This window comes from Ranitomeya imitator, chromosome 7 (assembly GCF_032444005.1).
Source record: "Ranitomeya imitator isolate aRanImi1 chromosome 7, aRanImi1.pri, whole genome shotgun sequence".
Classification (NCBI taxonomy): Eukaryota; Metazoa; Chordata; class Amphibia; order Anura; family Dendrobatidae; genus Ranitomeya; species Ranitomeya imitator.
Genome location: NC_091288.1, coordinates 90041778 through 90057910, shown reverse-complemented (window position 1 = coordinate 90057910; position 16133 = coordinate 90041778). Strand labels below are relative to the sequence as shown.

Below are 16133 nucleotides of genomic sequence, written 5' to 3'. Positions count from 1 at the left end.
TGTTATTAGCTCCAGCAGGTGATCGGTGGTGGTGGGGGTGCCGGGTCTCAATCCTCCACCGATCTGATATGGATGACCTAAAATACGCTATCAATATCATGACAGGAGAACTTCTCATTAGGGTACCGTCACACAGTGGCATTTTGATCGCTACGACGGCACGATCCATGACGCTCCAGCATCGTAACAATATCGCTCCAGCGTCGTAGACTGCTGTCACACTTTGCAATGTACGACGCTGGAGCGATAATTTCATGACGTATGTGCGATGTAGAAGCCGTTGGTTACTATGCGCACATCGTATACAATATCGTGCATACCTTTGTTACACCATGCGATCATGCCGCCACAGCGGGACACTAGACGACGAAAGAAAGTTTCAAACGATCTGCTACGACGTACGATTCTCAGCAGGGTCCCTGATCGCAGGAGCGTGTCAGACACTGCAAGATCGTAACTATATCGCTGGAACGTCACGAATCGTGCCGTCGTAGCGATCAAGATGCCACTGTGTGACGGTACCCTTAGTAGGAGTTAAATCTGCAGCTAAAACAAAGAATTGGCACCAAATCTGCAAGGCACAAATTAGCAACGTGTGCACGAAAAAAATCTGCAATGTGTGAACAGGCACTACACTGGCTCTCCACATTTGCTGGTCTGTTTACTAGCAGCACGCAAGAAGTCATCCATAGTGACATAGCTGTGGTCAGGTCAAGTGTTAGGCTACTTTCACACTAGCGTTTTTTGCAATACGTCGCAATGCGTCGCTTATGGGAAAAAACGCATCCTGCAAAGTTTTTTGCAGGATGCGTTTTTGCCCCATAAATTAACATTATCGACGCATTGCCACACGTCGCAACCGTCGTGCGACGGTTGCGCCGTGTTGTGGCGGACCGCCGGGAGAAAAAAAACATTACATGTAACGTTTTTTGCTGCCAACGGACAGCTTTTTCCGACCACGCATGCGCAGCCGGAACTCCGCCCCCACCTTCCCGCACCTCACAATGGGGCAGCAGATGCGCAGGAAAAATGCATCCGCTGCCTCCGTTGTGCGGCGCATTCACTGCTAGCGTCGGAACCTCGGCCCGACGCACTGTGACGGGCCGAATCCAACGCTAGTGTGAAAGTAGCCTCAGGCTACTTTCACACTAGCATCGTGTGACGTACGTTGCAATGCATCCTTTAGGAGAAAAAACGCATCCTACAAAGTTGCCCGCAGGATGCGTTTTTTCTCCATAGCCTTGCATTAGCGACGCATTGCGACGTATGGCCACACGTCGCATCCGTCATGCGACGGATGCGTCGTGTTTTGGCGGACTGTCGGCACAAAAGCATTAAGCTACTTACTGGTAGCGGCGTTTCTCGGAGGCCCATGACAGCACGACAGAGAGAGGGGATCCGCCCATTAGGAACAGGAAACCTACAGATACAAAAGGGCGGTACCTCTCCCTTGTCTCAGTTTGTATTTCAGAGTCTTGAGAGGACTACCGCGGTTAGTGGCACAAAAAATATACACTATATACAAAATTATATACAGATTATATACAGATTCCCAACTATATATTTGGAACTGGTATCATGTGTGAGATATATATATCTATAGGAAGTGCAACCCCCACGTGAATAGGGAGGGAACTAAGGGTGCTGTCATGGGCCTCCGAGAAACGCCGCTACCAGTAAGTAGCTTAATGCTTTACTCGGACTCCCATGACAGCACGACAGAGAGAATTACAGAGATGTAAGGTACCTTAGGGAGGGACTATGGCCTGTAGCACCCTTAACCCGAATGTGAGATCAGAGGAAGCTCCCAAATCCAACCTATAGTGCTTAAAGAAGGTGGACGGGGATGACCATGTGGCCGCCTTACATATCTGGTCGATTGATACTCCAGATTTTTCCGCCCAGGATGTAGACATGGCCCTGGTGGAATGCGCCCTCAGATTCTGCGGAGCTGGACCCCCACCTGCAGTATAAGCCAGAGAGATAGCCTCCCTAATCCACTTTGCTAGTGTGTATTTAGATACCCTGAGTCCTTTTCTAGGATTTTGGAAGGATAAAAATAATGCATCATCTTTCCTCCATGTGTCGGTAACAGAGATGTATTCTAGCAGGCATCTCCTAACGTCTAATGTATGGAGTATCTCTTCCTTAGGGTTAGCAGGATTAGGGAGGAAGGATGGTAAAATTATCTCTTGTGACCTGTGAAACCGTGATGACACTTTAGGCAAATAGGCTGGGTCCGGTCTGAGGATTACTCTGTCTGGTAGAAACTCTGTATAAGGGGATACCCTGGAGAGAGCTTGTATGTCTCCTACTCTACGGGCAGATGTAATAGCTACCAGAAACGCTGTTTTAAGAGAAAGGGCCTTAATTGAAGCTGATCGTAAAGGTTCAAATGGTTCTTTAGTCAGGGCTGATAGAACTAAGTTGAGATCCCAAGGCATAGACCTATCTTTCTGAATGGGTCTAGATCTACTGGATGCCTTAATGAACCTTGAAATCCAATAATTATTGGCGATGTTACAGGAGAATAGAGCCCCTAGGGCCGAGACCTGTACCTTTAAAGTACTAGTAGATAGACCTAGTTCTAAGCCTTTTTGCAGGAATTCTAATATCTGATTTACAGGAATTCCTTCTTCTAAATTGAACTCAGAAGAGGCCAGAAACTTTCGCCAGGTCCTAGCGTAGATCGTTGTAGTTATTTGTTTCCTACTTTTCATAAGGGTTTCAATCAAACTCGGGGAGAACCCTTTGTCTTTCAGTAACGCCCTTTCAAACTCCATGCCGTTAAATGCAGGTTCTTTATCTGCGGATGACTGATCGGCCCCTGGCAGAGTAAATCCGGAATCTCCGGAAGCACCCAGGGATCCTCCACTGACATGATCCTGAGCCAAGTGAACCAGGCCCTTCTGGGCCAGAATGGGGCGATCAATATAATCCTGGCTCGATCTTCTCTTATTTTCCTGACTACTAAGGGTAATAGGCCTAGTGGAGGGAATGCGTAAGCCAGCTGAAAATCCCAATTGATCAGAAGGGCGTCTACTGCCAGAGGATTCTCCCTGGGATTTAGGGAACAGAATTTTGTTGTCTTCCGGTTGTCCCTGGTAGCAAATAGATCTACCTCTGGATGTCCCCATTTGCGGACAATCTGATCGAATACGCCATTGTTTAGGGACCATTCCCCTTGCCTCAAGGTGTTGCGGCTTAGAAAGTCCGCCTTGGCGTTTTCCTTCCCTCTTATGTGCAGAGCAGATAGGGATAAAAAGTGACTCTCTGCTGTCTGGAACAGACGATCTGCCACTCTCATCAGTGACTCGGAATGAGTTCCACCCTGATGATTTATGTATGCGACCGCCACCTGGTTGTCCGATAGGATCTTGACATGATGACCCTGCAGATATGAGAGGAATTTATTTACTGAAAACTCTACTGCCATTAACTCTTTCTGGTTGGAGGAGGTTGATGTTAGGGAAGGGGGCCACAGCCCCTGAACCGTCATGTCATCTATGTGTGCTCCCCACCCTGCTGGGCTAGCATCAGTTGTTACCACACGTGTTACGTGAGACACCCAGGGAACACCTGCTGATAAATTCTCACTGTCTAGCCACCACCTAAGGGAAGTGAGCGCTTTTGGACCTAAAGTAACCTGACTCTGCAGGGACCCCTGTAACCTCTTATTAACCAGGACCTCGGATTGTAATGGTCTGGTGTGAAATTGGGCCCAACGGACAGCGGGAATGCAAGAAGTTAAGGAACCCAATAGAGACATAGCCCGTCTAAGGGTCATGGATGGTTTGTCAATTGCCTTAGATACTTGTTGCTGGATGTGCACTGTTTTGTCGGGTGGCAGACAACACTGTTGTAACTCTGAGTTTAATGACAAACCTAAGAATCTCTGTATCTTTTGAGGCTGTAAGCGAGATTTCTCATAATTTATGATCCACCCCAGACGCTCCAGTCTGGATGTGGCCGACTCTAGCTGGGACAAACAATGATCTGCTGAGCTCCCTACTATAAGGAAGTCATCCAAGTAAGGAATGATCAGGATGTCGGACTCTCGCAAGTGTGCCATGACCTCAGCCACTAGTTTCGTGAATACCCTAGGAGCCGCTGATAAGCCAAAGGGAAGAGCCCTAAACTGGAAATGGCGAATGTTACCCTCCATTAACACTGCTACTCTCAAGAATTTCTGGAAATCCTCATGTATTGGAACATGATAGTATGCATCTTTAAGATCTACGACTACCATAAAGCAGTGATCAAACAAAATCTTTATTGCGGAATTAATTGTTTCCATTTTGAAGGACTCATTAACCAGGAATTTATTAAGACACTTTAGATTAATGATCGTTCTAAACGATCCATCTGGTTTTTTGATCAGAAAAAGAGGAGAATAAAATCCCCTTCCTTTTTCTGAAACTGGAACCTCCACCAATACATTCTTGATGCATAAGTTTATGACTTCAGCCTCTAGGGCTGCTTGCTCCAGGGGGGAGGAACGATAAGGGGTTAATTTGAATTTATCCCGAGGCCAATGATTAAAGTCCAACTTTAGACCTTTAGTAACAATGTCAATGACCCATCTACTGTTTGAAATGTCAAGCCATGCTGCGGAGAATGCTGACAGTCTGCCCCCCACAGGGACTGCTAGTCATTGATCTGTTTTTTTCTGATCCTTTGAGGAACGACGAAACATATATCCCGTACCTCTACCGCGTCTATCTTCCCATCTGAAACTCTCTCTAGTGGGAGAGGACCCTCTTTTCTTTCCACGACCAAATCTTCTTCGACTGAAGGGTCTGCGGTAGGATGCTGAATACAGGCTGGGAAATTTCTTTTTATCATCGCCTGCCTTTTCCAGCAACTCGTCCAGTGTTGGACCAAAGAGATACTGTCCTTCACATGGAATGGTGCAGAGCTTAGTTCTGGACTGGATGTCACCTGACCAGCATTTTAACCATAAGGCCCTGCGAGCTGCGTTAGACAGACCTGCCGCTCTGGCCGCCATCCTGACAGAGTCCACAGAAGCATCCGATAGGAAGGCTGCAGCGTTCTGAATTGTCGGAAGCGCTTTGAGAATAGAATCTCTGGATGCCCCATCCTTCAGCTGAGACTCTAACTGGTCTAGCCAGACCATTAATGACCTGGCTGTGCATGTCGTGGCCACTGCTGGTCTGAGGGATCCAGCCGCCATCTCCCAGGTACTTTTTAGAAAGATATCTGCTTTTCTGTCTAGGGGATCTTTGAGGGTCCCCATATCCTCAAAGGGTAATGAGGCTTTCTTTGACGCCTTTGCTACAGCCGCGTCCAACCTTGGAGCTTTATCCCATGTCTCCACCACTGGATCATCAAAGGGATATCTGCGCTTTAAAGCTGGCGGTAAGGCCCCCTTTTTTTTCAGGCTTTTTCCATTCTCGGAGTATCAACTCTTTGATCTTCTCATTTACTGGGAAAGATCTATGTTTCTTACGATCTAACCCACTAAACATTAACTCCTGTTTAGAAGGCTGTGATTTGGGTTCCTCTATACCCATCGTGCCTCTAACTGACTTGACCACCTTATCAACCTTATCTAGGGGTAGACAAAATCGTCCAGATTCCTCGTCTGATGAAGAGGAGAAAGGACTAGAGAGATAAGTATCTTCTTCTCTTTCCTCTTCTGACGAATTAGCGTCCAGAGGGTTCCCATGTTTCGGGCCTTCCGCTTGGGATAGGGATCGTAACGACTCCCTTACTTCCAGCCGTATCATTTCTTTTAAATTTGCCGTACTCACGGACTCTTCTGCTACCTGGGGGAGGACAATATAGGTGATAACCACTATCTGACCTAAGGTCACTTCCACCCAACCACTCCTGTAGACCTCACCGTCTGTTGTATACAGGGGGCACATAACTTTTTAGTACAGGAGTCGGGTAAGGGGACTCCACAGAGGGCACACTCCTTATGTTTGGATTTCTCCGTACTTTTCTTCCCCTAGAAAGATAAAGTATAAGGGCCCCGCGTCACAGAGTGAACTTTCACGTAGATCACTTACCCGTGCGCCGAATCAAGTACCGAAATCCGAGGGGGTTCTTTTCTAGTCGAAGCTCTGGATCCTTGTTCGGATGAGCTCTTTCGACTGGGTTGGTCACCTCTATCCTTCTTGGGCTTCTGATGCATCTCGTCTGACAGCTGCTGCTGCTGCTCACCACCACTCTCCATGACGGAATACAACCAAAAGCAAGGTACTGACCATGTGACCTGCTTATATCCCCCTTGGATCCGGTCAGCAGATAGGTCAGCGCTAACCCTATTGGCCCTGGACACCGCAAGGAGGGCAGAGGGCTATCTGGGTGAACCGGCATTCAGATGCAATGGGCGCCGCCATCTTGGAACGCCCGCGCATGCGCAGACGCCCGGCGACCCGGAAGCGACAACCAAACTCCGTCCCCAGACGTCACCGCACCCGGAAACGCTCCAGCACACGCTGAGAGCGGTGCAGGACACTGGGGACGGACCGGCAGCGCTCCGGAGCTCGACCACGCATCCGAGCCCGGCACCCGCAGCCATGCCGCACCGCTGCGCCACCAATGGGAATACTTACCTGCGCTGACTCTCCTGGATGCAGGAAATCCTCCGGACTCCGCTCCCTGCTGCGAACGCCACAGCGTGCAATCCATCCAGGACCACCGTGGCGTCTCCAGGGATCTCCGCACCGGCCGAGGTAGGAGACCCCCCCGCTACCGTAATCGGCCGGCCGGCCTGGGCTTCCATTCTCTGTAGGAACCCGTCCCCTCAGGAACAGGAAACCAAACTGAGACAAGGGAGAGGTACCGCCCTTTTGTATCTGTAGGTTTCCTGTTCCTAATGGGCGGATCCCCTCTCTCTGTCGTGCTGTCATGGGAGTCCGAGTAAAAAACGTTGCATGTAACTTTTTTTGTGCGTCGTGTCCGCCATTTCCGACTGCACATACGCGGCCAGAACTCCGCCCCCTCCTCCCCGGACCTTACAATGGAGCAGCGGATGCGTTGTAAAACTGCATCCGCTGCCCCCGTTGTTCATTTTTTTCGCAGTTTGCGTCGGTACGTCAGGCCGACGCATGGCGACGGCCCCCTACCGACGCTAGTGTGAAAGTAGCCTTAGTGATGTGAATGCTACTGCATGCTGTAGTAAACAGGTCGGGGGGTGGAGGATAGAGATAATCTGGGGGGCAAAAAGTTGTCAGGTAACTACTGGGTGAAGAAAGTTATAAAGGCAGACATGTTATGAATGACCTGTGACTCCTGCACAGTAACATCTGGGACCAGGATACCAGATATTGGCTATTATTATTTACTAGATGGCAGCCCGATTCTAAAGAATCGGGAGTCTAGAATCCATATATACTTGAAATTCGGCAGGAGCTTGAAGAGCAACGTCACTGGGCCCGCCTCCACGCAGTAGAAACTTGCTGTGAGGTAAAAATTCAAAAATCACACCAAAATGGCGGGCGGAGTGTGTCACAGTACGGCACGTTTCTGATTGGTCGCTCGCAGCAGGCGGCAACCAATCTGACACTGGACACTGTTGACGTCACTTATCTCCGGACATTAGCTCCGGACATTAGCTCCGGACAAAGCCACGGAAGTTGGCACAAATTGCAGGAAGTAGTATTCTAGGCAATTATATATTAGATATAGCACCATTAATTCCATGGTGCTGTACATGAGACAGGGTTACATCAAAATACAAATATCATTTACAGTAAACAAACTAACAATGGCAGACTGGTACAGAGGGAAGAGGACCCTGCCCTTGCGGGCTTACATTACAGGATTATGAGGAAGGAGACAGAAGGTCGGGGTTGCAGTAGCTCCGATGGTGTTGAGGTGGCCGTGTGGTTTCTTGAAAAGATGGGTTTTCAGGTTTCTTTTGAAGGATTCAAATGTGGTGACTAAGGCTACGTTCACATTGGCGTTCCGCCAATGTGCGTCGCTGTTGCGCCGGCGACGCAGCGGCGACGCGCCCCTATGTTTAACATAGGGGACGCGTGCGTTTTTAGGGTGGCGGTTTTCGACAATTGCGTCGTTTCCGACGCTAGCGTCGGACGCAAGAAAATGCAACAAGTTGCATTTTCTGTGCGTCCGATTTTGGTCAAAAAACGACGCACGTGTCGCAAAACGTGCGCGTTTTTTCGTGCGTCGCGCGTTGCGTCGCCGACGCAGGGCGGCGCAACGCTAGTGTGAACGTAGCCTAACCGGACGTGTTGGGGCACAGAATTCCAGAGGATGGGGGATATTCAGGAGAAGTCTTGGAGGCGATTGGGTGAGGAGCGAATAAGTGTGGAGGAGAGGAGGAGGTCTTGGGAGGACCGGAGATTACGTGAGGGAATATATTGAGAGATTACACTGGGATATTGGGAGCCAGTGAAGGGATTTGCAAAGAGGAGGAGCAGGAGTGTAGCGAGGAGAGAGATTAGGCTACGTTCACATTAGCGTTCTGCCGGGCTGCGTCGGGCGCAGCCGCGGCGACGCATGCGCCCCTATATTTAACATGGGGGTGCATGGACATGCGTTTGCATGCGTTTTGCGATGCATGCGTCTTTTTTGCCGCAAGTGTTAGGGCGCAGAGGACGCAGCAAGATGCATTTTTTTGCGTTCAAAATCCGGCAAAAAAGGACGCATGCATAGCAAAACTATGCGTTTTGGCATGCGTTCTTGTTTGCGTTGCATCGCCGACGCAGCAGCGCACAACGCAAATGTAAACGTAGCCTTAATTAGTCGGGCAGCAGAGTTAAAGACATACTGGAGGGGTGCAAGAGTGTTAGGCCATGTTCACACGTTCCTGATTTCCCTGCTGTTTTTTCTGCACTAAAAACTGCAGCTCTTGGCAGAAAACGCAGGTGCGTTTTTTGGTGCGTTTTTGGTGCGTTTTTTTATGCGGTTTTTGATGCGGTTTTTAGTGCGTTTTTTTATGCAGTTTTCTCTGCAGAGTCTGTGTGTTTTCTAGGAAGTTTTTTTAGGGTTAAAATGGCTGAAAATACCCTAACCCTACCCCTAACCCTAACCCTAGTTCTAACTGTAGTGGGGGAAAAAAAAAATTTCTTTATTTTATTATTGTTACTACCTATGGGGGTGATAAAGGGGGGGGGGGGTCATTTACTTTTTTTTTTTTATTTTGATCACTGTGAGGTCACAGTGATCAAAATGTGCCTGGAACGAATCCGCCGGCCGGCAGATTCGGCGGGCGCACTGCGCATGCGCCCGCCATTTTGGAAGATGGCGGCGCCCAGGGAGAAGACGGACGGACGGACACCGGGAGGCCCGGTAAGTATAAGGGGGGGAGATGAGGGCACGGGGGGGCGTCGGAGCACGGGGGGGGTGGCATCGGAGCATGGGGGTTGGGATTGGGGCACGGGGGGACAGCCACACTCCGCCCACGCACTTCCTGCTGCAGCGGTTCTGCACCACAAACCGCAGAAAACCCGCAGATATTTTTTTCGTCTGCGGGTTTTACTGCGGGTTTGACCTCACAATGGAGGTCTATGGGTGCAGAACCGCTGCAGTTCCGCAAAAAGAAGTGACATGGTCCTTCTTTTTTACCGCAGCTATTCAGCGCGGCTTTTTTAGTGAATTTCCGCATCATATGCACAGTGGTTCCTGTTTTCCATAGGGTACATTGTACTGTACCCTGCATGGAAAACAGCTGCGGACCCGCAGCGGCAAAATCGCGGCGGTTCCACAGTAAAAAACGCATTGTGTGAACATGGCCTTAGAGGGTAGGCCACAGAGGAGGATGTTGCAGTAGTTGAGGCGGGAGATGATTAGGGCATGCACAAGCATTTTGGTAGAGTGAGGGGTGAGGAAAGGATGGATTCTGGAAATATTTTTGAGCTGGAGGCGATAGGAGGTGACGAGAGCTCGGGTGTGCGGTTTGAAGGACAAGGCAGAGTCCAGGGTTACCCCGAGGCAGCAAATTTTGGGGACAGGGGGAAGTGTGATTTCATTTATTTTGATAGATAGATCAGGTAGGGAAGATGTGTGAGATGGAGGAAAGATTATTAGTTCAGATTTGTCCACATTGAGTTTGAGGAAGCGGGAGGAGAAGGAGGATATGGCTGATAGACACTCTGGGATTCTGGACAGCAGAGAGGTGACATCTGGGCCAAAGAGGTAGATCTGTGTGTCATCGGCGTATAGATGGTACTGGAAGCCATAGGACCTTATGAGTTGTCCCAGGCCGAGTGTATAGATTGAGAAGAGTAAGGATCCTAGGACAGAGCCTTGAGGGACACCAACAGAGAGGAGGCGAGATGAAGAGGTAGTATGGGAGTAGGAAACACTAAGGCTATGTGCACACGTCAGGATTTTCTGCAGAATTTTCCTGAACAAAACCGGACTCTTTCTGCAGGAAATCCACATGCGTTTTTTTTCGCGTTTTTGTGCATTTTTTCCCAGAGCTTCCCAGTGCATTAAAGGGACTCTGTCACCCCCTCCAGGCGTTAGAACTAAAAGAGCCACCTTGTGCAGCAATAATGCTGCATTCTGACAAGGTGGCTCTTTTAGTTATTGGTGCAGTCAAAGCAGAAATAAAGCGTTTTATAATTTCGCAAAAATACCTGTCTTTAGTCCTGGAGGCAGGTCTTAACCCCCCTGCTGCACACGCCACACTGCCGTCACTCAAGGCTTCTTCGGTGCCGGGCGCTGCCCCCTCCGTGCTGTTTTCAAATCAAATCCGGCGCCTGCGCTGTTTTGTTCTGCCTGGGGCAGGCGCAGTGAGCGCTGCCTGTCTGACCTCAGATGCAGTATCGCAGACTGCACCTGTGCAGCCGCCCTGCCTGTGAATCCCAGCCCCGCACTGTGCATAATGCATAACACACTGTGGGGCTGGGATTCACAAGCTGGGTGGCCGCACAGGCGCGGTCTGCGATACTGCATCTGAGGTCAGACGGGCAGCGCTCACTGCGCCTTCCCCAGGCAGAACAAAACAGTGCAGGTGCCGGATTTTATTTGAAAATAGCGCGGAGGGGGCGGCGCCTGGCGCTGAAGAAGCCTTGAGTGACGGCAGTGTGGCGTGTGCAGCAGGGGGGTTAAGACCTGCCTCCAGGACTAAAGACAGGTATTTTTGCGAAATTATAAAACGCTTTATTTCTGCTTTGACTGCACCAATAACTAAAAGAGCCACCTTGTCAGAATGCAGCATTACTGCTGCACAAGTTGGCTCTTTTAGTTCTAACACCTGGAGGGGGGGGTGACAGAGTCCCTTTAAATAGCGGCAAAAACCCGAAAAATCTGCAAAATTAATGAACATGCGTTTTTTACCGCAATGCGTTTTTTTCAAGGAAAAAAATGCATCATGTGCACAAAAAGAACAAGAAAAAATGGTAAAAACCAGCTCACCTGCTAGGCATGTGTTGTGGAGAAGCCTGGATACCGTGCAGTCATCACGTAGAACAATAGGGCAAACAGAAGAAAAAAATCCAGCTTCCAAAAATATCCAAATTTATTGAAAGTAAAATGATATTTTTGGAAGCTGGATTTTTTTCTTCTGTTTGCACAAAAAGAACCACTGTGGTGTTACTGACTCGGGCTCAAATCACCATTTCACGCCATAAAAACGCATACGAGTTTTGCTGATCCAAACTCTAATGTTAGTCAAGAAGTCTATGGTAAGATGTGTGTCCCAAGACCACAAGCAGGTGACAGGATGGCAAACTAAGCAAATCAAAGGGTCTGACCCATCTGTGGGTGAAAGTAACCAAAGAGCAAAAACTGCCAATCACCAGCACAGTCACTACTTGCCAGCAGTCACTTATCACCAGCACAGCCACATATTACCACTGCTACTTGCCAGCAGTCACTTATCACCAGCACAGCCACATATTACCACTGCTACTTGCCAGCAGTCACTTATCACCAGCACAGCCACATATTACCATGCTACTTGCCAGCAGTCACTTATCACCAGCACAGCCACATATTACCATGCTACTTGCCAGCAGTCACTTATCACCAGCACAGCCACATATTACCACTGCTACTTGCCAGCAGTCACTTATCACCAGCACAGCCACATATTACCACTGCTACTTGCCAGCAGTCACTTATCACCAGCACAGCCACATATCACCACTGCTACTTGCCAGCAGTCACTTATCACCAGCACAGCCACATATCACCACTGCTACTTGCCCGCAGTCACTTATCACCACTGCTACTTGCCAGCAGTCACTTATCACCAGCACAGCCACATACTACCACTGCTACTTGCCAGCAGTCACTTATCACCAGCACAGCCACATATTACCATGCTACTTGCCAGCAGTCACTTATCACCAGCACAGCCACATATTACCATGCTACTTGCCAGCAGTCACTTATCACCAGCACAGCCACATATCACCACTGCTACTTGCCAGCAGTCACTTATCACCAGCACAGCCACATATTACCACTGCTACTTGCCAGCAGTCACTTATCACCACTGCTACTTGCCAGCAGTCACTTATCACCAGCACAGAAACATATTACCATGCTACTTGCCAGCAGTCACTTATCACCAGCACAGCCACATATTACCACTGCTACTTGCCAGCAGTCACTTATCACCACTGCTACTTGCCAGCAGTCACTTATCACCAGCACAGAAACATATTACCATGCTACTTGCCAGCAGTCACTTATCACCAGCACAGCCACATATTACCACTGCTACTTGCCAGCAGTCACTTATCACCAGCACAGCCACATATTACCACTGCTACTTGCCAGCAGTCACTTATCACCAGCACAGCCACATATTACCACTGCTACTTGCCAGCAGTCACTTATCACCAGCACAGCCACATATTACCATGCTACTTGCCAGCAGTCACTTATCACCAGCACAGCCACATATTACCACTGCTACTTGCCAGCAGTCACTTATCACCAGCACAGCCACATATTACCATGCTACTTGCCAGCAGTCACTTATCACCAGCACAGAAACATATTACCACTTGCTACTTCTCTATGGCCACTATTCGCCAGCACTCAGCCCTGTCAGTGGGACCGGCAGAAGGTCCCGGGTTGCTGCAGGGGTCAGGCTGGGAGGTGTTCCTGTCAGTGCACACCTGGTGTCACCCGCTGCCCTCAGAGCGGTCCTGCGCCCGCAGCCTCCCCCAGTGTCCCAGGCTGTCCCCTCCCTCTATCTTCCACATCAGCGCACAGGCCCGGCCAGCTCAGCTGCCGCCCTCCCGGTGCCTCTCACACTTACTGCGTCCGTCGCTGAGCGCCCAGTGAATCCCGGCTCCGGTCACCCTGTCCCGGGGCGGCGCCGTCCTCTCCGCGTTCCCACACACTCACGACCTGTCACCCCAGGAGCGCGCAGCAGGCGGTCTCTCCAAGCCCCGCCCCACGTGACGTGGTGCGCCACGCCCACACGGCTGCTGGCTACTGAGACTTTCTAGACAGCGTTCACACAGTACGGGCTGAGCAATGGCCATGGAAATGGTTGGAGCAGAGCGGTCAGTGCGGCCAGAACAGGAGAAGCTGCGTCTTCACAAACACTTCATTAGCTCAGCCTTGAAAAGCCGTACAGAAGGAGAGCGCATGCGCCTCACCTGCTCCTCAGGTGTCTGAAGTCCAGTACCCCGCTCCGTCACGTTGAGGAAGCTGAGGAGCGGCCTGCCGGGGCGGCTTAACCCCTCAGCGACTGACACGTTTTATCTTAAGTTTCTTTTTTAGTTTCTTTTAGAATTTTGTCCAGTTTTGAAACTTTACATGTAACTTTATTAGGGAAATGATGTATAGAAATATCAAAGACTGACCGTCACTTCCAGAGAACAGGTGTGTACAGGCGCTTACCAAGAGTAGCCATCTCTATACATAACAACTAAGGCTTCTTTCACACTTCTGTCGGTACTTGGCCGTCACCAGGCGCTGGCGCGACGCACCGACAGAAGCTTATGTAATTTTGAGTGACGTGGACAGCAGACGCAGTGTTTCAACGCGTCCGCTGCCGATAGTAAAGTCCCAGGGAGGAGGGGGAGGAGTTCCGGCTGCGCATGCGCAGTAAAGGTGCAGGACACGACGTACGAAAAAATGTTCCCTTGAACGTTCTTTCGCTACGACGGCCTGCCAAATAGCGACGCATCCAGTGTACAACGTATGGAACGTGTGTCGGTAATACAAGTATATGTGGAAAAAAACACATCCTGAGGGCAACTTTGCAGGATGCGTTTTTTCCACAGAACGACGCATTGTGACGGTCTGTAAAACACAGAAGTGTGAAAGAAGCCTTATTAAGCTGCAAACATGGACTATTGGAGTATCCCAGCAAACACTCCCAAACTGCACCCCTCAAAGTATTCCAAACCACATTCAGGAAGTTTGTGAACCCTTCAGGAGCTTCGACCCCCTTCACACTGCAGCCATGTTTTAGTTTTTCACTCCCCTCCTTCCCAGAGCCATAACATTTTTTATTTTTCTGTCAATATAACCATGTGAGGGTTTGTGTTCTACAGGACGAGTTGTTTTGATTGACACCATTTATTCTACCACATAGTGTACTGGAAAATGGGGGAAAAAATCCAAGTGCGGTGAAATTGCAAAAAAGTGCAATTCCACAGGGTTTTTTTTTTGGGGGGGGGGGTTTACTATGCTCACTATATGGTAAAACTGACCAGATAATATGATTTTCCAGGTCAATATGAATATACGGATACCAAACATAAATCACCAAATGTCCAAAAATCACTTAGATACCAAACATGTATACTTTATTTTTTTATTTAAGTGGTGAAAATCCAATATTTGCATGAAAAAAAATTCTGAGGTTTAACACCATTTTCCGAGATCTGTAATTTTCAGTTTTCTGGATCTGGGGTTGGGTGAGGGCTTATTTTTTGTGCCCTGAGATGACGTTTTTATTGATACAATTTGGGGCAATTACAATGTTTTTATCACCTCTTATTGCAATGTTGCTGGTGCCCAAAAAAACGTAATTTGTGCGTTTTGATTTTTTTTTCTCGTTACACCATTTACCAATCTCATTAATTTTCTTTTATATTATGACTAGATGGTGGCCCGATTGTAACGCATCAGGTATTCTAGAATATGTATTTATGTACGTCGCGCTTAGCACAGCCACGTAGTATATAGCACAGCCACGTAGTATATAGCAAAGCCCACATAACACAGACAGCCACGTAGTATATAGCAGCCACGTAGTATATAACACAGCCCATGCAGTATATACTACTGCCTGCGTAGTATATAGCAGCCAGGCAGTATACAACACAGCCCACGTAATATACACTGTGTGCAGAATTATTAGGCAAATTGTATTTTTATCACATGATACTTTTTATTTGTGTCCTACTCCAAGCTGTTCAGGCTTGAGGGCCAACTAGCAATTCAGTAAATCAGGTGATGTGCATCCCTGTAATGAGGAGGGGTGTTGTCTAATGACATCAAAACCCAATATAAGATGTGCTTAATTATTAGGCAACTTCCTTTCCTTTGGCAAAACGGGTCAGAAGAGAGTTGACGGGCTCTGAAAAGTCCAAAATTGTGAGATGTCTTGCAGAGGGATGCAGCAGTCTTGAAATTGCCAAACCTTTGAAGCGAGATCACCGAACAAGTGTTTCATGGCAAATAGCCTACGGGGTCGCAAGAAGCGTGTTGGGCAAACAAGGCGCAAAATAACTGCCCATGAATTGAGGAAAATCAAGCGTCAAGATGCCATTTGACACCAGTTTTGCCATATTTCAGAGCTGCAACGTTACTGGAGTAACAAAAAGCACAAGGTGTGCGATACTCAGGGACATGGCCAAGGTAAGGAAGGCTGAAAAACGACCACCTTTGAAAAAGAAACATAAGATAAAATGGCAAGACTGGGCCAAGAAATATCATAAGACTGACTTTTAAAAGGTTTTATGGACTCATGAAATGAGAGTGACTTGATGGGCCAGATGGATGGACCAGAGGCTGGATCAGTAAAGGGCAGAGAGCTCCACTCCGACTCAGACGCCAGCAAGGTGGAGGTGGGGTACTGGTATGGGCTGGTATCATCAAAGATGAACTTGTGGGACCTTTTCGGGTTGAGGATGGAGTGAAGCTCAACTCCCAGACCTACTGCCAGTTTCTGGAAGACAACCTCTTCAAGCAGTGGTACAGGAAGAAGTCGGTAT

General features: G+C 48.8%; 1 protein-coding gene across 3 annotated transcripts in view; it reads right to left on the bottom strand.

The window, feature by feature from the left end:
- NBEAL1 (neurobeachin like 1) overlaps positions 1-13365 on the bottom strand; it is a 287965-nt gene extending 274600 nt beyond the window's left edge. For 2 of the 3 annotated variants that reach the window (XM_069733636.1, XM_069733638.1), the window contains exon 1: positions 13217-13318. The gene's annotated coding sequence lies outside the window, so the exon portion shown is untranslated. Of the gene's footprint in view, positions 1-13216 lie in introns of all 3 variants that reach the window. The other variant, XM_069733637.1, reaches the window with a different exon arrangement.
- Between the last annotated feature and the right edge of the window lie 2768 nt (positions 13366-16133).